We start from the raw sequence: 23,765 nt of genomic DNA, 5'->3' as shown, positions 1-23,765 counted from the left end.
CTGCCTCTTCTCCCAAAGAAGCAGTGGCCTCCGCCGCGCGGTGCAGTAGGCCCTGTGCCATCCATCGTTCTGAGCAACACGGGGAAAGTCTGACGTTGACTCCTGTAATGGACGGGGCCTCCTTTTATAGGCGATCCGAGGGGGTGGCCGTGAACGGGATAGCTCCGGCGAGCGATTACGGTGAGGCAGAGGTTGGGCAGGGGGTTTAGGCGACTACGCACCATCAGGGAGGATCACTGGTGCCGTCCCCGCGCTAAACTTCGGTCGGGCTGGGCTTAATGCGCGGATCCTCGACGGGGCGGCCGTACGGGCACGACGGCGGCAGGGAGCGCGCCCCGCGCCTAGCAGTTCACGACGAAGGACCGCAGCGTGCACGGGTGAGTGTAGGGCCACGCGGTGGCCTCTGGTGGCTTGGGCGGCGCTGGACGGCGCCGTCAACGCTGCGCCTCTCTCTGGCAGCCGCAAAGGCCGCTGCTGCCGTCGCTCACGGGGTGGCGCACCTCCTCCTGCTCGTCGCCGACGCCCGCAAGCTTCCAGGCGATCGTGCAGCGCAGGGATAAGAAGGAGGGAACAGGGAGCAAGGCGCCACCGTGGTACTGGCGAGATCGACAACGGGCTCTGAAGAAAACGACAGTGCTCACTGAAACTGTAACTCTGAAAAACTGAACTTGACAGAAACAGTGCTCTTCAGGTGTTCGACGAAATGATTTGTCATGAAGAAAAAAAATTCTGGAGCTGGGATTTGGTGAGGTGACCTCTCGATGCATCCTGAGACTGCCTGAATTTACTCAGATTTTTAGGAGGGGAAAACAATTGAATTTCATCAAATTTGGCAAATATGGTCCAAACTTGCAGCAAGCACAATTTGAAATATTTGAACTGGAGGCCAGTGGATCTTCATGGATCTTGGTTGAGGGATCTAAGGACTAGCTAGGGAAATTGGTTTGGAGGAAAAACTCGAAGTAGAAAGGGTAGCTCCTTTGTAAATCTCCAAGAGCCAAAGTAGAGGGCAGAAATTATTTTTTATAATGGAAGAAAATTTATGGGGAGGTTCAAACTGCTGGATTTGAAGTATATCATGACACAAAGATGAGGAATGGCTTTTGGGAGGGGATTTCCACTTGGGTCATGGCAAGAGGGGATTTTTGAAAGGGGAAAATATCACTTCAAATGCCATAGGGCTATTTAAAAAGATTTTCAAATTTTTTTTTCCAAATGAAAAACCTTTGAGCCAACCTGAGATGAAAAACCTCCAAGACCAACAATCAAGTCTAGGGTGAAACCAAACAAAACACTTGTCATAAAAGGAAATTTTTGAGAGGGAGAGTTCTTTAGAAAAAAAATTAAATAATCTCCTCAAATAAAATAAAAGATTTTGATAATACCAAAATTAAAATTTTGGGTGTCACAAAATCTCATCTCCTCGCAATTTACATTATTTTCCATTTGCCTCTCATTTTCCTGTCCCCCACTTCACAAAAATTTGCCGTTTTATTCGAGTGTCTTTTTCCGTATGCCGTTTTCTTGCCGGATCTATTTTTTAGTGCAATCTTGTTGTGTGGTCATCATGAGTCAACAAAACACAAAATTATGTGATTTCTTAAATACCAACAAAAATGATTTTATTGGCACTCCGCTTGCTCCTCCAGCCACTAGTGCGGAGACTTGTGATATTAGTACTGCTTTGCTGAATCTTGTTATGAAAGACCAATTTTCCGGTACTCCTAATGAGGATGTCGCGTCCCATCTCAATACCTTCGTGGAATTATGCGATATGCAAAAGAAAAAATATGTGGACAATGAGGTGGTCAAGATGAAGTTGTTTCCATTCTCTTTGCGTGATTCTGCAAAAATTTGGTTCTCTTCTTTGCCTCATAATAGTATCAATTCTTGGAATAAGTGCAAAGATGCTTTTATCACTAAGTATTTTCCTCCCGCAAAAATAATTTCCCTTAGAAACCAGATCATGAATTTCAAGCAACTTGAACATGAGCATGTTGCACAATCTTGGGAAAGGATCAAAATGATGCTAAGGAATTGCCCAACTCATGGGTTAAATCTTTGCATGATCATACAAAAAATTTATGCGGGGTTGAATTTTGTTTCTCGTAATCTTTTAGACTCCGCCGCGGGTGGTACTTTTATTGAAATTACTTTGGGTGAAGCCACCAAATTGCTTGATAATATCATGGAAATTATTCACAATGGCATACCGAAAGAGCTCCTACTAGTAAAAAAGTTAATTCGGTTGAAGAAATTAATTCTTTGAGTGATAAAGTTGATGCTCTTATGAAATTGGTTGCTAGTAAAAGTTCTCCTATTGATTTTAATGATATGCCTTTGTCTACTTTGATTGAGCAAAATAGTGATGCCATTGATGTGAATTTTATCTCTAGAAATAATTTCAACAACAATGCTTATAGAGGAAATTTTAATCCTAGGCCTTTTCCTAGTAATTCCTCTAACAATTATGGTAATTCCTATGGAAATCAATCTTATAATAATAATAGGAACACCTCTGATCTTGAGAGTACTATTAAAGAATTTATCAACACACAAAAAGTTTTCGACACTTCCATAGAAGAAAACTTCAATAAGATTGATGATTTGTCTAGAAGTGTTGATAGAATTGCTCAGGATGTGGAAAATATCAAGATGAAAATTTTTGTGCCTAAAGTAGATGAATCAATTAAAGCTCTTTATGTTTCTATGGATGAAAGTAAGAAAAGAACTTCTATGCTTAGAGCTGAACGAGAATTTTTCGAAAAATCTTTTTCCAGTGATTATTCTTGCAAAGATGATGAAGATCGGTTGGTGTTTCTTCTATTGATTCCTTGTTTAGTAAAGTTTAGGTAGAAGGCGTCCCAATATTTCGGAGGGTGAAAATCTTGTTGAGAAAATTGATGAAAGTGGATTTGGAGACTCCAAATCTTTAGCTAGTGATGCAGCGACTATTTTAGATTACAAAGGATTTAATTATGATAGTTGCTCTTTGATTGATTGTATTTCTTTGTTGCAATCCATGCTAAATTCACTGCATGCTTATGAACAAAACAAAGCTTTTACTAAACATATTGTTGATGCTATGATGAAAGCTTTCGAAGAAAAGTTGGAATTTGAAGTATCCGTTCCTAGAAAATTGGATGATGAGTGGGAACCTACTATCAAAGTCAAGAATAAAAATTATAAGTGTTTTGCTTTGTGTGACTTGGGTGCTAGTGTTTCTACAATCCCGAAATCTTTCTGTGATGTGCTTGCTCTTACCAATCTTGAAGAATATTCCTTGAATTTGCACTTGGCGGACTCTACTATTAAAAAGTCTATGGGAAGAATTAATGATGTTCTTATTCTTGCAAATAGGAATTATGTGCCCATAGATTTTATTGTTCTTGATATTGATTGCAATCCGTCTTGTCCAATTATTCTTGGTAGACCGTTTTTACCCACTATCGGTGCCGTGATTGATATGAAAGAAGGCAATATTAAGTTCCAATTTCCTTTGAGGAAAGGTATGGAACACTTTCCTAGAACAAAAATCAGGCCACCTTATGAATCAATCATGAGGGCATCTTATGGATCTCGAACCAAAGATGACAAAACTTAGTTCATTGCTTTATGCCTAGCTAAGGGCGTAAAACTATAGCGCTTGTTGAGAGGCAACCCAAGGAATATTTTTTTTTCTTTTTGCTTTCTGTTCTTGTGTGTTTACAAAATTATTCTACTGTTATGATTCTGTTTTTTATGTTTTAATTAGTGTTTGTGCCAAGTAGAACCAATAGGATCTTCTTGGGTGATAGTTGTTTGATCTTGCTGAAAAAGACAGAAACTTTGTGCTCACGAAAACATTTGTTAAACTTCACCAGAACGTGATAAAATCCCAATTCTTTTTTAAGAAGATCAATATAAAAATTATCCAGGTTTTCCTAGTGTTTCAGAATTTTTCGAGTTCCATAATTATTCGAACAAATCAGATTACTACAGACTGTTCTGTTTTGACAGATTCTGTTTTCTTTGTGTTGTGTGCTTATTTTGATGGCTCTATGGTTTTCTTTGATGAGTTCTTGCCATAGAAAAGTTGGAATACAGTAGATATAATACAAAAACAAAATATGAATTGGTTTGATACAACACTTATAGTAGTGATGTATTTTTCGTACAATAACGGATCCCACGAAGGTTTTGTTGAGTTTGGTGTGATTGAAGTTTTCAAGTTTTGGGTTATCTTACGATGGATGAATGAAGGATGTAAGAGCCTAAGCTTGGGGATGACCTGGAATCCAAAGCTATTATCCAAGAATGAGCAACCAACTAAGCTTGGGGATGCCCCCGAGTGGCATCCCTGCTTTCTTCCAACAACTATCGGTATTTTACTCGAGGCTATATTTTTTTTCATCACATGATATGTGTTTTGCTTGGAGCGTCTTGTATGATATGTGTCTTTGCTTGTTTTATTTTGTGTTTTAAGTCATCAATCATTCCTAGACGCACCTATTTGAGAGAGCCAAAATTATATCATTACTTGTTAGAATTGCTCTCTGTGCTTCACTTAAATCTTTTATGAGCTAGGACTTGCTCTAGTGCTTCACTTATATCTTTTTGAGCATGGTGTGCTTTGTTATTTTTGAAGAAATTCTCTCTTGCTTCACTTAAATTATTTTGAGAGAAAGAAAATTTGTTATGCTCAAGATCTTCACTTATATTTGTTTGAGCTTATGAAAAGCAACACATGAAAATTAGTCCCAAAGTGATAGATATCCAAGAAGAATAAAGTAAAAAAGTGTCATGAAGATCATTGGACAAAATAAACTTGATTCTTAGTAATAGTTCTGAGATATGATGATGTGATATGTGAGTTATGTTGATGAGTAATTGTGCTCTAGTAAGAATATTGGTGTTAAGGTTTGTGATTCCCTATGCATGCACGAAAGTCAATAATCATGCAATGAAAATTATATCCTACTTGTGGTGCATTATTGGGTGTTAATTATGCTTAATGCTTGCTTATGAGATTATTTGTTTCTTGGTTGGTCGCTTCTCAATCTTTTTTGCTAGCCTTCATTTTGCACTAAGTATGACCTCTACTTGTGCATCCAAAATCCTTTAAACCAGTTTTGCCACATGAGTCCAACATATCTCCCTATATGCAGTAATCTTTTGCCGTTCGTAGCAAATTTGCATGTGCCACCTCTAATTTTCAAAATAAACTTCACTTCTGTGTGTTTGTTTCGCTTGCGGAACGGTAACGGGTGGCTAATATTTTCCATGCTAGATGTGTTATTCTCAAGATGAATGTTTATTCACTTGTAATTGCATGGGAGTAAGGCAAAGGTTTTAGGGATGCCCAGTCCCGAAATGCAAAAAAATATTTACTTTATGTTGTCAAATAATAAATTTCTTGTAAAGTGTTGGTATGGAGGGCACCCGTGGATACAGATAGCCATGGAAAGTGAAAGAACGGTAGAAAAAGGAATGAACTTTATTTTCTGTTTGGGAATTGCCTATGGCATATCTAGAATGGAAAGTGTTCGGAACTCTAAGTCATTTTCGTTGGTGGGATGGATACACCTCCCAAAATGTTTTTATCTCCAATTTTTTCCTTTGAGCTCTGGCACATCTACATATCCCTACTTCCCTCCGCGAAAAGCCTTTCTTTTACTTTATGCAATTTTTTATTTTTGTACTTGAGTCTCCATCTTCTCTTATAAAAGCACCAACTATGATACAATATGATCGTGCTTAAGTATTGGGTGTAGTTAATATTCAAGTGTGTTTGATGAATGGATCAATGTTTGAGCATGATGGGCTACAGATAACTTATTTTAGCAATGATATTTTTAAAGACATGGTTGCTTGTTGATATGCTTGAGTATCTAAATTATTATGTCAAAACTAGACTATTGCTTTGAATCACATAAAAGTCCAAATGTCCATGCTATAAAGAAAACAACATGATATGACTTGATGAACAGCATTCCACATCAAAAATTCTGTTTTATAATCATTTTATAGTCATTTTATATCATTTTTTGGCACTAACCTATTGACATAGTGCCAAGTGCGAGTTGCTGTTTTTTTCCATGTTTTTTAAATCGCAGGAAATCAATATCAAACGGAGTCCAAATGCCACGAAACTCCATGATGATTTTTTTATGGGCCAGAAGGAAGGCAATGGGCCCTGGTTGCACCTGGGGGGTGCCCCGAGGGGGGCAGAACCCACCAGGGCGAGCCAGGAGGCCCAGGCGCGCCCTGGTGGGTTGTGCACACCTCGGGTGCCCCCCGGACCGCCTGTTTGCTCTATAAATACCCCAAAAATCCCAGAACCCCAAGGGCGTCGATGAAATATTCATCCAGCTGCCGCAGAGTCCAGAACCACCAGATCCAATCTAGACACCATCTCGGATGGGGTTCAACACCTCCATTGGTGCCTCTCCGATGATGCGTGAGTAGTTCTTTGTAGACCTTCGGGTCCGTAGTTAGTAGTTAGATGGCTTTCTCTCTCTCTCTCTCTCTCTCTCTCTCTCTCTCTCTCTCTCGCTGAATTCTCAATACAATGGTCTCTTGGAGATCCATATGATGTAACTCTTTTGCGGTGTGTTTGTTGGGATCTGATGAACTTCAAGTTTATGATCACATATACCTTTTTATATCCATGAAAGTTATTTGAGTTTCTTTGATCTCTTATATGCATGATCTCTTATAGCCTCGTATTTCTTCTCGATATTTTGGTTTTGTTTGGCCAACTTGATCTATTTATCTTGCAATGGGAAGAGGTGCCTGCTAGTGGGTTCGATCTTACGGTGCTTGATCCCAGTGACAGAAAGGGAACTGACACGTAGGTATCGTTGCTACTAAGGATAAAAAGACGATATCTATATCTACCTCCATAGATAAATGGATCTTGTCTACATCATGTCATCGTTCTTATTGCATTACTCCGTTTTTCCATGAACTTAATACACTAGATGCATATTGGATAGCGGTCGATGTGTGGAGTAATAGTAGTAGATGCAGGCAGGAGTCGGTCTACTAATCTTGGACGTGATGCCTATGTAATGATCATTGCCTGGATATCATCATAATTATTTGAAGTTCTATCAATTGCCCAATAGTAATTTGTTTACACACCGTTTGCTATTTTTCTCGAGAGAAGCCACTAGTGAAACCTACGGCCCCCGGGTCTTCTTTCTCATATATTTGCTTGCGATCTACTTTTCCCTTGCATTTTTATTCAGATCTATTAAACTCAAAATACTTTGATGCACCATATTTTATTTGCGATCTATTTATTCAATCTATTACAACTTTCTCCCATCGTCACGCAATTTCTGGCGCCATTACCCGAAAGGGATTGACAACCCCTTTAACACGTCGGGTTGCGAGTGGTTGTTATTTGTGTGCAGGGGCTGTTTACGTTGTGTTGCTTGGTTCTCCTACTGGTTCAACAACCTTGGTTTCATTTCTAAGGGAAATACCTACCGCCGTTGCGCTGCATCATCCCTTCCTCTTTGGGGAAATACCGACGTAGCTTCCAGCGACATCAGCAACGTGATCTTTCCCTTGGTATGACTCCTGCTGGGATTAACTCCTTGAAACGTGCTCGTGACCTTTAGCTCTTCCTATGCTATCTGAAGTTTGCTGATAACCTTTGGGGCAATCAGATTCAACCCGGCCCCGCCATCAACCAACATCTTTGTGACTTTGAGGTTGCGAATTGATGGAGAGACCAACAATGGAAAGCATCCTACTGCAGTGGTGTGGTGAGGATAGTTCTCTTCGTCAAAGATGATGGGCGTGCGTGACCATTTGAGCGGCTTCCGGGACTCTGTTGCCGGCTCCACGGCATTGACCTCACGCGCCCACCTTTTAAGTTGGCAGTGAGAGGAGTGCAAAGATGCACCCCCGTCAATGCACAGGGCCTCAGTGGCCTTCTGGAACTCCTGCTCGCTGGTTTCCTCTTCATCCCCTCCATCACTCCCATCATTGCAAACTTCCTTCTCTTGGCCCCTGGCGGGTTTTCCTTGGTTCCGAAAAGCCTTGCTTTGACGATTTCCTTCACCGCCCCGGCCCTAACCGCCAACACTATTCTGACCCTTTTCCTTGTCACGCTTCTCATACTCAACTCTCTGCCTCTTGACAAGCTGCTCAACCTAATGACACTCTTGGAGATCGTGGCCTTTGGTGTAGTGGATCTTGCATTACAGCCCATCGCCTTTCCTAGTTTTCTCGGCAGCCACAGCCTCTCGGCAGTCAGCGCACGTGGCAGCTTCCTTGCCGGGGGCTTCGGCCCTAGCTTTCTTCCCGGTACTGTGTGTGTCCGATCCTTCGAGGGTCATCACTTCCTTATCCTTGCGCTTCTTGCTCTTCTTCTTCTGACTGGTGGATTCATCGTCATCCTCTGAGTCGATGTTAATGCAATATTCCTCTCCAGGGAGTTTCCTTCCGTCCTCCAACCGAGCACACTTGTCCACCAAGGTGTAAAGCTCCTTCACAGTTTTGGGCACCCGCACGTTCATCTTGGAACGAATCCTGCGGTTGTGCACATTGGACTGGAAGGCATCTATCACGGCCGTCGGATGGATATTTGGGATATTTCTGTGGATTCTGCTGAACCTCTACAAATACTTGTGGAGGGTTTCTCCTTCTTTCTGTTGGAGAAGCTGCAAATCACTGGGCCATCCTTGTTCCTTATGGCCGCATGTGAAGGCGCCAATGAACTCATGGCACAGGTCAGCCCATGATGAAATGAAGTTCTCCGGCAGGTGCATCAGACAAGACCTCACATTGGACTTGAGTGCCAAGGGAAGTAGTTGGCAAACACCTTATCATCTCATCCCCTAGCAACTTAGACAGCAATGGTGTAAATGCTCAGGACCTCTGTTGGGTTCAGCCTTCCATCATACTTCTCTGGTATCTCTGGCTTGAAAGTACGAGCGGATGGCCAACGAACTTGCCGCAGCTCATGAGTAAACGCAGGGCACCCAACCTCGAAAGGAAGGCACCCCCATCCTTAAGCGCAGGCTCATCGATGTTGGGACCATCGCACCCATTGGGCTGGCGGTGGTCATCGTGGCGCTGCTCGATGACAATGCGCGTGTCTTCCCTCCGCCTGTCCTCCAGGGATCGTCGTTGACGTGGACGTGCTCAAGGGTCAGAAGAGGCCATCGAGACATCATCGTGGTCTTGATTCTGCTACGCCCGTGCTGGTTTCCGTGGTGGGGACTGCACCGTGGGGTGGCTCCTTCCATGCGGCGAGCAGCGCGAGCCGTTGTCGTCGCTTGGGAGGCCATGACGGACCAGCCCGCTGTGAGCCCCTTGCCTCGGCTATGGCAATCAGACTCTGAATGGTGGCTCTCCATTCACCCATCTGATTGGCCGCTGGGGGAAATCTCAACAGTAGCTGGGCCCGTGCCATGGCCTCCATAGCGGTGCTCGGCATCGGTAATGATGATGTCGACCGCACCATCGCCTGGATCCTGACGGTGCCGATAGCGCCGGTGTCACGCCCTTGCCGTTCCGAGCCAGCCACTTGGATGGAATGGTACCGTGGCGAAGGCGCTTGGGGACCAGCGCCTCCATTGGGCGCAGCGGTTGGGTCAGCTCGTCCCGGGGAAGGCGCGTGCCCTACGGTCGCACCTGTGGTTGGGGTAGCCGGAGGGTGGCGATTCGCCCCAGTCTGGGCGCCACCACTGTGTTTGTGCCCTTCTGCGAGGGGCAGAGGTACAGGTGGAACAGCGCCTTCGCTCGTACCTTGTGGAGCATGGCCGCTGGGATGCTGCTGTTGCTGCTCTCCCCCGGTGCCTCCCGCTCCAGTTTCGGCCGCCGGGGAGGTGGTGACGATGACGACTGCGCCGACCACGTCCCCCGCAGTGCCCACATCCTCAAGCGCCTCCGCGGCCCCCGCAGCGTGGTGGTTGCGGGCGGTGGAGCCTTCGAGGTGGATAGGTGAGCTGGAGCACCGGGCTTCTTCTTGGGCGCCATAGTCGATGGAGCCGCAAGATGACGAAGATGGTGATGAAGATGACACAATGCTCAGGCCTTCAGGTTTGCGCAAGGATTTCCCCCTACCTGGCGCGCCAAAGATGTCGTGGGAAACCATGACCACCTATGGGACCAAGAGTCCGTTGCTGGTTCGGCAGGGGGAAGTCAAGTTGCACAAAGAGCCGAGGGGCGTCGAACAGCGCGGTAGAGATCACGCAGGCAATCTTTACCCAAGTTCGAGCCTCCGTGAGGCGTAAAACCCTACTCCTGCTTTGGTTGATTGATGGTGTAAACATGGTGGTGAGCGCAACACGCTTGCCCGGCAGGGTTGCCTCCGGGTAGAAAGGCTACGCGCGTATGAATGTGGGAGGGGTGGATTCGCTAACCCACGGTCCATGTTGGGGAACGCAGTAATTTCAAAAAATTCCTACGCACACGCAAGGTCCATCTAGGGGATGCATAGCAACGAGAGGGGAGAGTGTTGTCCACGTACCCTCGTAGACCGAAAGCGGAAGCGTTATGACAACACGGTTGATGTAGTCATACGTCTTCACGATACGACCGATCCTAGTACCGTAAGTACGGCACCTCCATGATTTGCACACGTTCAGCTCGGTGACGTCCCATGAACTCTAGATCCAGCTGAGTGTCGAGGGTGAGCTTCGTCAGCACGATGACATGATGACAGTGATGATGAAGTTACCGACGTAGGGCTTCGCCTAAGCACTACAACGATATGACCGAGGTGGAAATCTGTGGAGGGGGGCACCGCACACGTCTAAACAATCAACTTGTGTGTCTATGGGGTGCCCCCTTCCCCCGTATATAAAGGAGTGGAGGAGGCGGAGGGCCGGCCCTCTATGGCGCGCCCAAGGGGGGAGTCTTACTCCCGATGGGAGTAGGATTCCCCCTTCCCTAGTTGGAGTAGGAGAGGAAGGAAGGAGGAAAGAGGGGGAAGGAAAGGGGGGGCGACCCCCACCCAATTCGGATTGGGCTTGGGGGGCGCGCCCCTTCCTTGGTCGCCTCCTCCTCTCTCCCCTAAGGCCCAATAAGGCCCATATACTCCCCAGGGGGTTCCGGTGACCTCCCGGTACTTCGATAAATGCCCGAACTCACCCGGAACCATTCTGATGTCCAAACATAGTAATCCAATATTGTAAGTGCATCTAGTGCCACCCCCAGTTGGTTTTGGAGTATTGACGACAAACCTGGTTGAGGGACTAATGTGTTTGTGAGAAATGCAGGATAACACAGGTAGTAGTCCCTTATTGATTCGGTTTACCTACTGGAGATGACCCCTAAAAATGTATGAAGACATTGACAACAATGGTGGTATGTGAAGATATTCACATTGAAGACTATGTCAAGAGAACACATTGCGTGAAGACTTTGGAGCGCGAAGACTTAGTTGTTTCGTTGTTTCCTTTTCTTCTTTGTTGGGTCATAGGAGCCATCGTACTGTTAAGTGGGGTCCCAGTGAACAAAGTCAGAGTGACTGAAGTGATGCTCCACCAAAATCCTATGTCCTCGAGCAAAGACAATGAGAGCAAATCTTATCCAGAGCTGGATGAGTCAGCTTACTTGCACCCCAAGTCAAGCTGTCGCCTGTGTTTGAAATCTGACCGTTGGAACACGTGTTAGTTCCTTAGTGACCCAGGGTCATTTGGGACAAATCAGGTCGGGTTGCCTAGTGGCTATAAATAGCCCACCCCCTACACCATAAATTGTTGGCTGCTCAGAGTTAGTGCACGGCTTCTGTCGTTTAAGAGCAACCCACCTCCAAAGCTTTTGAGAGAGAGACATCCTTGCGAGGACAAAGCCCAAACACCCAGAGCCAAAGAGTGTTAGGCATCGCTAAAGTATTTTTGTCTGCGTGACCTGAAGACTTGTTACACTTGAGGACTGTGAATCCTCCAGCTGGTTAGGCATCGCGTTTTGAGCATCCAAGAGTCATTTTGGATCGCCGGTGAATGAAGTCTGTGAAGGTTTGGAAGTCTACCTTGAAGACTTACCAGAGTGATCGGGCGAGGATTGGGTGTCCTTAGCTCAAGGGGAATAAGGTGAAGACGTGGTCTTCTGAGTTGAATCTCAGCCTCCCTAATCAGATGTACAATTGTCACAACAACTGGAACTGGTCCAACAAATCCTGTGTCCTCACCAAGTGACTGGTTCTATCATCTCCTTCTCTCTACTTTAGTTTGTCTTCGTGAAGTCATTGCCTGCTTGCACTACCTGTTTGACTTTACTGTGTGACTACTATCATTGTTTGGCTTCATACTATCTTCCATCCTAATCTTTACTACCTAGCTGCAATTAGTCTTCGTGCTTTTACTTCATTGCATACTTGACTATGGCTTGCTTAGTGTAGTCTACCTTCCGCTTCATATCAATACGTTCATTTCCATTGTTTGTCTATGAAACTCTCATGTTTTGAAGACTTTCATAAAAATTGCCTATTCACCCTCCCTCTAGTCGATAACTAGCACTTTCAATTGGTATCAGAGCAAGGTACTCCCTTGTTCTGTGTGATTCTGTTTAACCATCTGTAGTTTTAGCTATGTCGACTGCAGGGATAATCAAAGTCTCCGCTGCTTGCCCCGTCTTCGATGGAACAGAATATCCCTACTGGAAGAATAAGATGCGCATGCATCTTGAAGCCATTGATGTTGACCTCTGGTATGTCGTCAAGAATGGCGTTCCCAAGACTGGTCAAGGTGTCACTCCTGCTGATGTCAAGAAGTTCATTCAACTGGATTCTACTGCCAAGAACATCATCTGCGGTCATCTGACCAAAGGATAGTATGGCCGTGTGAGTGCTCTGGAAACGTCGAAGCTAGTCTGGGAGTGGCTATCCAAGGTCAACGAAGGCATCCCAACCCAGAGAGATCAAAGGATTAGTGTTCTTCGCAACCTCTTCAATCGCTTCAAGAGAAACGACAATGAGTATGTCCAGCTCACGTTTGATCGCCTCACTGACATCACAAATGAGCTTCGTGCTCTCGGCGCCACTGAGATCACCAAACAAGAAATTGTCAAGACACTGCTGAGATCACTTGATAGCTCGTTTGACACCCTTGCCCTGATGATACAAGAACGCCCTGACTTCAAGACACTCGATCCGTCTGACATACTTGAGAGGCTCAACACACATGAGTTCCAGCTATATGATAAAAGAGATATCTATGGTCCCAACTATGGCTGAACTCGTGCTTTGAAGGAAAAAGCTGTTTCCTCATCTGAAGAAGAATCCGACTGCAGTTCTGATGATCCTGAAGACATTGGAAAGGAACTTGCTATGCTTGTGAAAAAGTTCTAGAATTTCACTAAGAAGAAGGGCTTTAGAAAGTCTTCACGATCCAGCTCAAGAAATGATGAAGCTTCCACTCATGACTACAAGAAGAGAACATCTCACAAGTGCAAGAAGCCTGGACACTACATCTCTGAGTGTCCAAAGTGGGACAATGAGAACAAGAAGAAGAAGAAGAAGAAGAGCAAGGAATATGATTCTGATGACAAGAAGAAGAAGAAATCCTCAAAGTCTTCTTCCAAGTCCTCATCCAAGTCTTCATCTCATAAGAAGAGCTCATCTGGCAAGGCTCGTGCTTTTGTTTGCAAGGAGATGGATTCAGAGGAGTCTGCTTCTGAGGAGGCAGAGGTGGAGTCTGAGGAAGAGTCCGACCCTGGCATCACAAGTGTGGCTCTAGCTACAGCATACGTTGCCAAGTCCATCTTCAACACTGAAGATAATGGCCCCGTCAACAACACTGATGCTAATGACAAGGATGACTCTACTCCCACCTACTACTTCATGGCACGTGGTGCCAAGGTAAAATCATGCGATGCTTACTTTCAAACACCAAGTGAAGATGACTCTGATTGTGAATCCAAACCCAGCTACAAAACACTTGCTAAAATTGCAACTGAACAACAGAAAGCTATGGAACATACTCAAAAACTGTTAGACAAAAGCGATGACCTGTTGGACGCAGAAATGACCCGCTCTTAGTACTTAATTGAAGACATAAAAAATCTTCATGTTAAGTACCAGGAACTTGAAGGTCGTCATGAAACACTCTCAACCACTCATGAAAAGCTTTCATATGATTATCTTCAAAGGAAGCAAGAGCTTGAGAAATTGAGAGCGGCTCATGAAGATCTTCAAAAAGAGTATGAGTCAGTGCGCGCTCAACAGATCAGTCCCGCTCAGGAAGGATTTGAACCACCATGTCTAAAATGCCTTGAGTGTGATAATGCTACTTCTGTTGTTGAATGTTCTACTGCTGCTGCTATCACAATATCTTCAATTGTTGATGTGGTAACTAACCCCTCTACTGAGGATACCACTACTATTGCTGATGAAAATGCTAGGTTGAAGACATTGCTTGAAACAGGGATGTACAAAAGTCTCAAAGGGCATCAGACACTATGCGATGTCCTCAAAAAGCAGATTCTGAACCGAAACCCTAGGAAAGAGGGTGTTGGGTTCGAGAGGAAAATGAATGTTGATGGCTCCTACTGGAAGCCTGAGCAGTATCCCAAAACCACATGGGTTGTTGCAAAGGGACCTTCAATTGATCCATCCACCTTATCTGGCTTCACTTGTGCTAACCCTATTATCATTGATGAATCCTTTGATTCAAACTATAAACTGTTTAAGAATCAGAATGGTGAAGTGTTTGCCAGGTATATTGGTACTAACTTCAGGAATGGGCCACCTATGAAGAAGATCTGGGTTCCCAAAAGTTGTCTTGAGAATCTTCCTGTGAATGTCATCATGACACCACCTGGGAAGAAGACAAATCCCAGACCAAAGGCTTCATATGGTCCAAAGGCTTCATACAGATACATGACTCAACTGAGTCACCCTAACGCCAATGTTTTGCAGGGAAATCGTACTCAGACTTATGAATATGAGCGTGTGTCTTCAAACCGCTATGTTCATAAAACTAAGAACTTTTCTGCTTATTCATATGAGTATCATTCATCTCCTGCAAGGCTATTTGCTAGGGCTTCAAAGCCAAAGTTCTCAGATGCTGCACTTAGATTCATTGCTTCTAAGCCACCCCTGAAGATGTGGGTGGTTAAGAAGAATTAACTTTCTTTTGCAGGGAAAGGTCTCCAGCCGGAAATCAAAGCCGTCTGATGCTATTGCTGGGGACCTAAAACATCTTGTAGGGCGCAAGATCAAATGCCCAAATGGTCTTACTATGTATTTTGTTCCTGAATCGCTTGCCAATCATCCTATCCGTCCTAATCTTGATCTAAGCTTTGATAATCCTCTTGTGCGTCAAATGTTTATGCTTCACAATACTATTGGTGAAGCCTATCCCCCTAACTGTACTATAGGGTATGACACCTCATGCTTCAGAATGCACTTCAAATTTTTTTTTCTGTCATACATATGACACTTCTATGACGATAATTGTGACAAAACCCGGTACCATCATAGATGTGGTGGGATCCTACTTCTATGACAAAAAATCATGACAGAAAATTGGCTTTTCGTCCTGGGCGGGCCGGAGACGCAGCTGCATGACATTCTTTGGGCCATCCATGACAGAAGAAACCGTGGCAGAAGCGAGGGGGAGGAAAATTTCGGGAAGTTCCCGGTTATGGTGGGAGGTCGGGGGCCGAGCGATGCGCGTTTCTCTCATACACGTACGCGCGTGTGTGCGAGGCGTTGGCTCTAACTGAACCCGAGTGAGGCGTTGGGCTCTAACTGAACACGAGCAATTGCACTACAGGCTACGCGTTACTGAACCCGAGCGATCGATCGATGGCTGTTAAATGAACCCGATCGAGCGATTGCTTCGCTACTGCTGCTAACTGAAGCCGATCGATTGGATGAACAGTGAGCATTGCGGGGAGGGGGGTTGGATGAACAGTGAGCGGTGGCGTTGCCTCTCGATGAACAGGACCCCGTGGTGTGGTGGAGGGCTGGATGAACTGTAGACGGTGGAGGGGTGCCCGTGGGGGGTGGTTGAATAGGACCCCGTGGTGTGGAGGGCTGGATGAACAGTAGACGGTGGAGGGGTGCCCGTGGAGGGGTGGTTGAACAGTAGCTGGTGGAGTAGCGCGCGGTGGAGGCTGGATGAACGGGAGCCCGTGGAGGCTGGAGGAGGTCGACGGTGGAGACAAACAGTGTCCCGTGGAGTCCCGTTTTGCGGTACGCCACACCCCTCCCGATGAATAGGACCCCCATTTCGACCGTAGGAGGTCCGTTTCGTCCGTTTTGCGGTACGCCACACCCCTCCCGATCAACAGGACCCCCGTTTCGACCGTAGGAGGTCCGTTTTGTCCGTTTTGCGGTACGCCACACCCCTCCCGATCAACAGGACCCCCGTTTCGACCGTAGGACGTCCGTTTCCTCTGTTTTGCGGTACGCTAGACCCCTCCCGATCAACAGGACCCTGTTCCGAATGTAGGAGGTCTGTTTCCTCTATTTTGCGGTACGCCACACCCCTCCCGATCAACAGGACCCCGTTCCGAACGTAGGAGGTCCGTTTCCTCCGTTCAGACACCAGGCCTCGTTTCCATCGCCTGTTCCGTCCAAGCTCTCCCGATGAACACGACCACGCATTCCGTTCTGACCCAGTCGGTTGGCTCCCACGCGTTCCGTTGCCTCCCGATGAACATGACGTATTCCGTTGCCTCCCCATGAACACGACGCATTGCGTTGCCTCCCCATGAACACGACGACGACGCTGTTTCTCCGTTCCGACCCAGCCATGTACACGAGCCCTGGCCGTACCTATACGCGAGTAGGCGTTCGAGACCCCGCCCGTATGTACACATACGTGGCCGAACTTTCTTTCTTGCACCCTAGCCGCTGTACGTACGTGTACATGCTACGTGCGCGCCTCTACTACGACACGTACGCGCCTCTACTACGACACGTGCGCACCTCTACATCCACCAGTATGTATGTACGTACACGTTCGTGACCAGAATGACAACACTACGTACGCTTCGACCAGGTGGGTCCTGACTGTCACGCACTTCCTTGCCTGAGAAGATGTAGCTGGTGGGTCCCAGTAGTCAGGGGGGCGAATCATTTTTTGTTGCCCGAACGCACTTCCTTGCGTGGGAAGATGTAGCTGGTGGGTCCCAGCAGTCACGGGAAACATTTTTTTCACGAAATACAGTGGCCTGTCCGGTGGGTCCCAGCTGTCAGGTGGAGGAATCATTATTTTCCGCGTAATAAGGAGGCACTTCCTTACTCCGGCCGTGGACCCAACTGTCAGCCTCTCCACGTACAGTCCACGTCCGATGGAAGTCGTTCCTTGACCACGTTGACCACGCCGCGCCGAGAGCACCTGGGCGGTGAACGACGGCGAGGCCTAGGAAGGGGACGACAGGTAGCCGGGGAAGACACGGCAGTGGAAGCCCGCGCGGAGAAGAGTACGAGGGTTCACTGGTTCGGCTGCGGTGTGAGGCTGACGTCGCCGCAGAATAACAGGGGGTGTGGGTGAGTAGAGGGATGGCCTGGCCAGCGGTGAGAGTAGTACGGGGCGGTGAGGCCTCCGCGGCATCACCGTCGGCCACGGGAGGCAGGAGCACGCGACACGACCGGCGCTGCTTTGGGCGGCTGGAGCAAGAAGACCAGAGGTCGAAGAAGCACTACGGCTGTTGGATGGACATCGTACGATCACTGCAGCTAGAATCGTTTATATTGACTAAGTTGACAAAGCCCTTGGTACGTGTCAACTTAGTAGGCCCACAACTTGGATTTGGCAGAGAACATATAGCCCATTTGCGATTTGTAAGAATGTACAGCCCATTTTTAAATTCTAATGGAATTTACTACAACCCATTTATAGTTTGTTAAAAGTACACCCGAACTTCTAGCTAGGACAACGATTAATAATTTCAAACAACCGCTCAAAACAGAATTCAAAAAAATTCCCACATTTTGATGGGATCCGAAATATTTTTATCCGAAATTTCTAGTCAGGTTAAATATAATTTCAAAATAAAGTTGTATTACGTTAAAATCCAACGAAATATTGCGCGCGCAACAAGTAATGAAATTAAAATTTTCAAATTCCAAAAATAATATATTTTTCAAACTAATTACGTGTTTGGTGCATAGTAACTGTCCAGTTATTATAATTACATCCCATTTATTATTTCTTAAAGTCCATTTTCTTGTTAAGCCTAATGCATACCTCCTAGGAAAGTTTGCAGCCCAGCGGGGCGGAGAATAACAAGTTGACCCGGATATTGTGTACAACTGTCGGCCCAGTTGCATTGCTGATGTTGAAAAAAAGGCCTGTGTAGTACAGTACAACCTAACATGGTTACTCAGCCCACATTCAGCGACGCCGGAAAGGCCCAAACAAGGCTTCTGTACAACTTTTTGAAGTCACTGAGCTCAATTAATAACTTAAGAAAAAAGTTAGATTACAGTGGAACCTAATTAAAAGCTGTCACGAGCAAATAAATAATTCAACGGGTCCCACTTGTGCGTGTACGCACGCGTGTGTGTGTGTGTGTGTGTGTGCGTGTGTGTGTGAGAGAGATAGAGAGAGAGACTCATCGGTCGATGCTCGTAAATACATCTTTCAGCCATATGCATTGCTGATGCTCAGTAAAACTTATATAGTTGACACAATCATATAGAACATCATAGCTCACTGAACTTGCATACAAAAATTTCACGCAGGCGGCACAATCAGGATGGAAGCAGTGGATCGCTACGGGAAGGGCTATGTTGAAACCAACAAGGTCGTACATAACGGTTCATTGTCTTTATCAATGACGGGGAAATATCTCGAATGTTGTGCAAAGAAAACAGACAGACAACACAATAAGTTCTGCTAGCACATTAAGTTGATGTACAACCCTTTCTTAAAAAAAGTTTAGGTACAAATTCAAAACTGGTCACAATCAAATGTACTGGCATATCAGTGCTGCACACCCATAGCTCGGATTTAACTAGTATCTGACAAGATTCAGTTGTTACCTCAAATTGGAGCACATCCAGGCAGCCAGCCCTGCCTGTTCTCCCAAAGAAGCAGTGGCCTCCGCCGCGCGATGCAGTAGGCCCTGTGCCATCCATCGTTCCCAGCAACACGGGGAAAGTCTGACGTTGACTCCTGTAATGGACGTCGTCGACGGACCCTGGCACCGGCGGCGGCGGCAGGACTTCGATTGATGGATTGACCACTTCTGCAACATGCAGGAACACTCGATACAGGTACATCCCTAACGTGGTCCGCAGCGGCCTTGGTGGCGACGAATAGTACAACCCCGGTTCCTGCACCGGCATCTCAACACCAATCACCTTCGGTATGGTGGACGTCTTCTTCATCCATGCCATAACCGTCAGAGCCCAGCTGTCTGGAGGAACAAACATACTTACAAGCTCACCTCCAAGGTCGTTGATAAGCTCGTTCATGGACTCGCTGTTCCAAGCACGTCGAGGCATGCTCTGGAAGGTAAGCTTTGTTAAAAACTGAAGCTCAGAGGGCACCGAGCCCCATCCTGGGTGCCACCGATCAAAGCTCACCAGCGCGCCATCGCAGAACAGACGCCGGGAAGATTCGAACACACGACTGCAGTCGAAATTTGTTCGGAACCTGACGAAGAAATCAGCCGGTGGCGGACAGACTTCGACGAGCAAGTCACTTATTTGGATGCCGTGCGCAATGCCAAGAGCTTTGACAAGGTCGTCTGGTGAGACGGGAGGCCGGTCGCCGTTGATGGTTACCATCAGCACATTGCCGGCAAACTAGTCGTCAAGCGCCGCCATGCCATTGTTGAGCGACAGCACGCAGCGACCGAAGGCAGGACGGACCTCAGGATCTCTGTCTCAGAGATCCGCGTTGACCGGCGACATGATAGTGTGCTTGAGTACAGGGAGTACAGGAGGGGGATTTGGGGGAACTGGAGTAGGAATCGAGATTCCAGAGGTGGGGGAGGGGCGGGAGACTGGGGATGAAAACGTAGCATGAATTTCGAGCACGCGCCAATATGCTCTCGGCGCACAAGCGCACGAAAACACCGGTGGTGCCCACATGTCGGCCTAAGAGTCCTTATTCTTTCTTTTTTGGAGAGCCCGGCCTTTTTTTGAGGATCTTTTGAGAGCCCGGCCTCAGAGTCATAATTGACCTGTTTGGCATTGCGTTACTACTCGGCCCATATTCAACGACACCTCACTGGCCCAAACAAGTGTACATCATCGAAAAGACACTGAGCTCAAATTATATAACTTGAAAAAAGGAGATATACTCTGAACACTTGAGTATGGTGATGCCCTCATTTAGCCCACTAGTAGTTCGAGACAATAAACAGTTCTAAACAACGATATATACAACATTCAAACACTGACTAGTGACTACTACTGACATAAACAGCAAGACATGATAGTTTATAAGAAGTCTTGCTACACCACCAAAACGCACCCATCTGCAGCGCTCAGACTCTCGTGATCTAGATGAGAATGACATTCTAAACAGAAGCAACTATTACATAGTAAGAGTGACATAGACGAGGATGACCAAATGACAAGGAATATGCATAACAAAAGAAAGAACTACCCATCTAGAACCAGCAGCAAAGACAACAAAGTCATTCGAAGAGATGATCCAACACCATCATAATTTGCAGCCCCGCTTCAGCGACCAGTGATCCGGAGACACCAGTACTCCACCCTTTCGATGCAACAGCCCAATTACCTATCAACCTGAAGGCTTGAACCACATCACTGCCTGTCGTAATTGAGACATCCAAGGATCAAAGTTAATCTGGATGCCTTTGCCATTCTCACCTTCTTTTGGCTTCAGGCTGTATCGTTGACAATCAGGGGAGTTTGCTCCCGAACTCCTAGGGCTCGCCGTGTAGACACAGTTTTCCATAGCAAACAGAGCCTCTCTGCCATCAAGGTCCTTGCCAACGGTGATCTCCTGGTTAATCAGATAATTGAGTCCGAGAAACAGAGAGTGTGAACCAAGGCTGTTTACCCGCCTCCAACTAAAAAATCCTAAAGGCCCCAACAAGCTGGTATCCTTCTCTTAGACGTAACAACCACTGTCCGGATACTCACGTATTACACGGTGCGTGTATACAGTGGGTTTTTTTTGCAATATAACTTTTCTAGCTCATGTGTCCGAATGATCATCAGTCTTTTGCCGTCGTCTAACCGAGCGAGGAACCAGTTGTGCTTCCCTGTTTTCGGCAAAGGTGGTGTGATTACAAAGGGCAGTAACTGTAGGGACACTGCATCATATCAAAAAGGACATGCATTGTTAATGTAAGATCAGCATTGTTTAGAGTATGAGTAGGATAATGCAAGAAACAACATTGATATGTCCCTGTTGGAACTGGGAGGAAAATACAGGGAAATGTATACTGGGTTCGAAAATATAGAAGTGCCATGCATGGTTATACTCATGTTATCTCGCAATCGATTCTTCACAGGAAACTACCATGTCATGCATGTTATGTACTCCCCCCGTTCCCAAAAATTTGTCTTTCTAGGCATTTCAAATAGACACAACATACGGATGTATGTAGACATATTTTAGAGTGTAGATTCACTCATTTTGCTCCGTATGTAGTCACTTGTTAAAATCTGTAGAAAGACAAATATTTGGGAACGGAGGGAGTAATCATGTTCTGTCCTCACAAACAAATTCTTCAAGGTAACTAACAGACCATGCATTGTTATATGCTCGTGTTCTGTGGGCAAAAATTTTGTGAGGATATTATTCTAGTCATTGATTGCTGAAGGGCGAATATAGGTATGTACACATGGTAAGCATTGCAGGATTTCACTACTTCCAAATATAGAGTTCCCCATATGCACATTTACTTCCCTAATGTATGGTTAGATGAAACCAACAGTGTGGTGCATGTTTCTACATCAGGAAAATGAGGAAACTAACATGGCCATTGATACACACTCATATTTAGTAGTAGTATATAGATTACTGTAAAATAAGGATAATTTCCATATATTCCTAACCGTTTGATTATTCAGGGTACAAATTGGCTGTAATGACATGGTCACAATTGCATGAATTAACTCATTCCAAATATAGCTGATTTACGGCGTCTCTAATACATTGCCATAGTTCTACTCAAATTCTGCTCAAACAGGGATATGCCAATCATCACAAAAAGTTCAAACAGTGTCATGGCGTCATCATTAACATGAGATGGAAACAACTTACACGCGCCGTCCCAGCAATACGTGGTGCCATCTGCTTTGTCGATCGAGTCGATGATGCCATTGTGTTCAATAGCATCACAGAAGTGTGTATCAGCTTTGACGATGATCCACTGCGAGCCGAGTTGTCTCCAGCTAAAGAAGGCACCGGCGTAAAGATAGGCTAGTCCGCGGTCGAACAAGGCAATTAGCTTGAAGTGTGTGTAATTCGCATGTCGTGTGGGCACTTGGCAGATTACAATCTTCTGCAAAACAAGGTCCGTCCAACTGACGTAGTAATCTAGATGACTTGGACCGCGATGGTAATACTCTATATAATCCAACTGAGGAAGGATAATCTCATGTGAGGTCTAGAAGTTCACGAGCACCAACTTTTTACCGTCTTCTCTAAAGGCAGCCATCCAGTGGGAGTTCATGCCGACCCAGTACATGCCTGCCAGGAAGTTTCGGGCGATGGTGATCGGATCGATGTCGAGGGAAATGATGTACGGCGACCCACTACATACCTGCAAAGAAGTTTCGGCTAATGGAGATCGGATTGAAGTCGAGGGGCATCATGCACACCTCCGTATCATGGTGAACCAATCTCTCAAGACCAGATAGCAGCAAGCAGGGTGTCTTGAAAAGTTTAGGCCTCGCTTCGGCGATGGCCGTGTGCATCTCCCTCGAGCATGCAGCCAGCCGCAAGGCGCTCAACATATCCATACACGAACAACAGAGGTCGAGGATGTCACTGGGGAGATTGCTCCAATCGCGGCTCATATGGATGCTGCGCGGTTCGCGTTCGGCCATGGTGGAGTTTGGAAGGGGGCTTGATTTACGGGGGAGAAGGATGTCGGTGCTGGAGCGGCTAGTCAGGGAATAGTGGTACTAGGGGAGGCGAGTGAGGCGACGGTACACGGGGGCACGGTGAGATGGAGACGGAGAAGGAGATGGAGATGGAGTGGTGCTATGGGAGCGGAGAGGGAGACGAGGCGAGGCGCCAATGTGCTGTACAGCGGCGGTGACAGAGTGCACAGTGCACAGGGTGAGGGTGACTTTGGTAACCCGAACACGCCGCCTGGACTAGTGTCAGGCGCAGGGTGTTGTCACTTCACTGTGAGGACCGGATGAATAGTATTTTGACCATCAAGTGTAGCGCAGTTGTACTACTACTACTACTAGTAGTAGGAACATGAGTACTCCAGTACTGTATAGCGGAAATAGGTCTCCCGTGCTAGCATGCCTGTTCACTTCATCGTTCAGGTATCATCCATATTGCGAGCAGAACCAAATTCTCGTGCATGCCCAATCAACGCCCTGCCGCGATGCATGCAGTGGTCGTTCTGGTGCATCAAGGACGGCATGCAGATCGTTCCACACTTGAGAAGAGGAAAAATGGAAAGATAGAACACGACAGCAGAGGAAGAGAACGCTGGCTAACGAGGCTGGGAGGGGATCGAGCAGGAAGTTAATGCTCCACGCCTAAAGGTTTTGGGAAAACCTGATTTTCATAAGGTGACTTATACTCACCTAAACGGAGGGAGTATTCCTTAACCAGAGAATGTTGTGTCTCCCACTCACGTGCTCAAAAAAAACTACGACACATTTTTTTATCTGTTTGCATAGGTCCCAC

This window comes from Triticum aestivum, chromosome 5D, assembly GCF_018294505.1.
Source record: "Triticum aestivum cultivar Chinese Spring chromosome 5D, IWGSC CS RefSeq v2.1, whole genome shotgun sequence".
Lineage (NCBI taxonomy): Eukaryota > Viridiplantae > Streptophyta > Magnoliopsida > Poales > Poaceae > Triticum > Triticum aestivum.
Note: the sequence above shows the minus strand (reverse complement) of the source record.